We start from the raw sequence: 4,436 nt of genomic DNA on the forward strand, positions 1-4,436 counted from the left end.
TCTCGTAGTTTGTTACTTTCCCTTATGTTGCTGCTACATTGTTACTTTCTCTCGTAGTTTGTTACTTTCCCTTATGTTGCTGCTACGTTGTTACTTTCTCTCGTAGTTTGTTACTTTCCCTTATGTTGCTGCTACGTTGTTACTTTCTCTCGTAGTTTGTTACTTTCCCTTATGTTGCTGCTACGTTGTTACTTTCTCTCGTAGTTTGTTACTTTCTTTAATACTACTGCTACGGTTGTTACTTTCTCTCGTAGTTTGTTACTTTCCCTTATGTTGCTGCTACGTTGTTATTTTCTCTCGTAGTTTGTTACTTTCCCTTATGTTGCTGCTACGTTGTTACTTTCTCTCGTAGTTTGTTACTTTCCCTTATGTTGCTGCTACGTTGTTACTTTCTCTCGTAGTTTGTTACTTTCCCTTATGTTGCTGCTACGTTGTTACTTTCTCTCGTAGTTTGTTACTTTCCCTTATGTTGCTGCTACGTTGTTACTTTCTCTCGTAGTTTGTTACTTTCCCTTATGTTGCTGCTACGTTGTTACTTTCTCTCGTAGTTTGTTACTTTCCCTTATGTTTCTGCTACGTTGTTACTTTCTCTCGTCGTTTGCTACTTTCCTTTATGTTGCTGCTACGTTGTTACTATCTCTCGTAGTTTGTTACTTTCCCTTATGTTTCTGCTACGTTGTTACTTTCTCTCGTCGTTTGCTACTTTCCTTTATGTTGCTGCTACGTTGTTACTTTCTCGTAGTTTGCTACTTTCCCTTACGTTGCTGCCACGTTGTTACTTTCTCTCGTAGCTTGTTACTTTCCCTTACGTTTCTGCCACGTTGTTACTTTCTCTCGTAGTTTGCAACTTTCCCTTATGTTGCTGCTACGTTGTTACTTTCTCTCGTAGCTTGTTACTTTCCCTTACGTTTCTGCCACGTTGTTACTTTCTCTCGTAGTTTGCAACTTTCCCTTATGTTGCTGCCACGTTGTTACTTTCTCTCGTAGTTTGCAACTTTCCCTTATGTTGCTGCTACGTTGTTACTTTCGAGAAATTTGATTATTTTTCGATCTGCTAAATATTGCTCTAATTGTTAAGCCTAATTTTGAGCTGTTATTCAAAATTCCTATTGAACTTTTGTCCGACGCAGAAGATTTGTGTTCCGCCTCTGGTTACCGTCGTGGTAAAAGTTGTTAGAATGAAGGAAAAGACACAGGTGTTCGAAGTACAGATGTTAGTTGAACTTTATAGGTACAGGTGTTAGAGGACCTTACAGGTACTACGACCTTTTTTTTAATGATAAGTACTAAATCATCTGATCTTTGATAATAATGAACTCAAAAATTTACCAACTTGTTACATGGGCAATTTTTGATATATAATTTTTTTTTCTTTTAAATTGTGGTATCTTCCTATATACTAATTTCGAGAAAATTATAAAGGACCACAATGGAAATAAGTCACTTTGTCTGAAAATTTTGGGTTATCCCAGGTTCTCTACACATATGCTGCTATGTATGATAATTCTATGTAACTGTATTTGTGTATACCTGAATAAACTTACTTACGTATTTGGTGAGAGAATCGTTCATTTTCGCTCAAGGGCATCTATTGCTAGGACACACACATGAAATCTTGCAGGATCTTGCAGTAAAATGCTTACCTCTTAGGGAGACGCTGAGAGGTACTGGCAAGCAGGTGGTGTGGGTGTGAGATTCATCAGGTGCTGTTGTGGTCCCAGGATGGTCGCTCCTGCTACCTAGGCCCTTATTTACGTCTTCGTTTTTAATGCTACAGCGTCTTCCCTTCGTTTTAGGACCAGCCCCGACTGTAGGCGTACCCAGTGTGGAGAATGTATCCACTCTGGAAGCTGTACTCAATGTGGATGCTGAGTCCATTGTGGCAGCGGCGCTGACCGCAGCAGTGTGGGGCCCCTTGAGAGGTGAGGGTACAGGGTACAGCGGGACAACACGTATAGGCTGTGGCTCCCGGGCGGTGAGGTTATTACTGGCTGGAAATGTACCCTGGGCCCGGGGTGGTGCATCTAGAAGTAAGTCACTGTTGGCAGGTAATTGCCTAGGGACTGGAAATGGTGCACGAACAAGTAAATCATTAAGGAAAGGAAATGATCCACTATTGGACGCACGAAGCGGCACTGGCGCACGTACACTTAGCGAGATACCGTGGGTAGGGCGTACATCACGGAGAGGCTGTGGCTCGCGTACACACAGTACAGATGCAGGGATACGAAGTGCTGAAGGAACGGGTGCTGGGGCCAGAACCGGCAGGTTAGGTTTGCTTTGTAGATGTGCAGCGCTCCCCAGCCGACACCCGGAGCACCAACATTGGATTCTAGGACACCTGCAGGGAAGAGTCGAACACCTGCAGACAGAGGCGCGCGAACATGCAAATCTTGAAACTCCAGATGCGAAACACTGACTGTCAGTACTGGAGTCCCTCCACCACTCACTACTGGAACACCAATAATTGTTCATCCTCTTGGTATTATCACTAAAATGCTTTTTAGATGCTTTCGAATCCACATACGAGAGAGATTGCATGTCTACATTATGGTGTAGTGGGACACTATCTGGAGAAGTGAAGTGACTTGAGGGGGTGGAGTGAAAGATGCTTAGCTCTTCTGTGATCGGCAAGTATCGTGTGGCGAAGGAGGTGGACGGCCCTCTTGAAGGATATGAAGTTGGAAAGTGGTGGAATGGAGGGTCGTGGGTGCTAAACTTTGGGTATTGGAGAGAGGGAGTGAGGCTGTCTACCTTAGCATCTGTCGTAGCATCAGAAGAGGTGTGTGAATGTGTGTCTGGCTTCTTTGGAGTGTCTAGAGGCATTTCCAGAGAAAATGAAAGATTGGTTGATGTGGTGTGTGAGGGTAATGTGGTTAGTGCGGCGTGTGAGGGTACAGTGATTGGTGTGGTGGACATGCGGGGTACCATATACATTGTGGTACAAGTGCAAGGTAGTGTAGAAGAAGATACCATCTTTGTGGAGGCTTCATAGGTGTTGGTAATCATATTTGAAGCGATAGACTGTAATGCAGGAGTCGTGGATGGTGTCTTCGGAGTAGATGGTAGCAGTGAAAACACATGTGTGTAGGGCAGTGTATTGGGTAGAGATGAGGTCAACACAGAGGGTAATGTAGCAGGGGTACTGAAAAGTGTAGATGGCATGGTAGATGACATAGAGTCAGAAAGTTGTTGAGTGGTATGATGGGAAGATGGTCTCCTGGGAGAGCACGACAAGATGCTGTCAATGGTAAACATGTCGCCCCTTAACTACACCAGTCCTGCCAAGCAAATAATGTACCAGATGACCACGAAATACCTCCGTCAAATTACAAAAAACACCACGGTGTGCGTTACACTAAGACCTGCGTCGGGAGTAATTTCCCATTGCTGCTTATAAAAAGCAGCCACCACCGCTATTGCAGTCGGCGCTGGTATTGATGCTCTCGGCCACAGTAAGGAACCTAGTTAATAGTAACAGTGTCAACAAGAAGGAAAAACTTGAGACCTGCTTGAAATGACGATGGCTTGGCAAGAGGAAAGTACGTGTTTCCCTTAAGGTTACAACATGACGTGGATGTTGACTGAGGTGACGGTAGGAGGGATGACGTGTGTCCTGCTTGTGTTGACAGTAGGAGAGAAGACGTGTGTCCTGCTTGTGTTGACAGTAGGAGAGAAGACGTGTGTCCTGCTTGAGGTGACAGCAGGAAAGAGTACGTGTGTCCTGTACGACCAACTTTAGAAGAGTGACCACCAGCAGTGCTGGCCATGGACGCGGGTGCCAACTCTCAACATTCCTGAACATCAGATGTAACTGTTTACATTCATAAACTACAAAAAAAGTAAATAAAGAAATTCCTGAATGATTTCATATAAAAAATCTCCCAATTTTTAAGTCCTGAAACACTGAACATCAAGGCATCCAATTTTAAGTGATTGAAGATTACAGAAATACGTAATCATGTTAGATATAAGGCCTACCAGACAACACAGTCTTGTACAGACTGAAATATTCCAGCATCTATTTTACGAATAATCAGGTCACTAAAAATGTATATAGAATGTCGACTAATCTAGAATGTTGTCAACATATATTATCGAGAATAATATTAAAGCTGTTTTTTTTCCCTCTCCCCCCCAAAAAAAAACTTATAATACTATTATGGATAGGCTTAGGGGAAGTTTTTATTTACGATTTGGGTACATAATAAACAATTTTGTTCACAATGGTAATGAGGGTGCACAGATATTATGGGTATTAATATACCAAGTACAGTAAGTCCTTGACTTTCTGTACTTGGTATATTAATACTAAGTACAAGGACCTCCTGACATGTGTATAATATTCATAATACAGTAAATCTTAAGGTAACGAACACGTTGTGGACCTCGTGTATTACCTGGAGTTTACCTGGAGAGAGTTCCGGGGGTCAACG

The sequence above is a fragment of the Cherax quadricarinatus genome, chromosome 86 (assembly GCF_038502225.1).
Source record: "Cherax quadricarinatus isolate ZL_2023a chromosome 86, ASM3850222v1, whole genome shotgun sequence".
Taxonomy (NCBI): Eukaryota; Metazoa; Arthropoda; class Malacostraca; order Decapoda; family Parastacidae; genus Cherax; species Cherax quadricarinatus.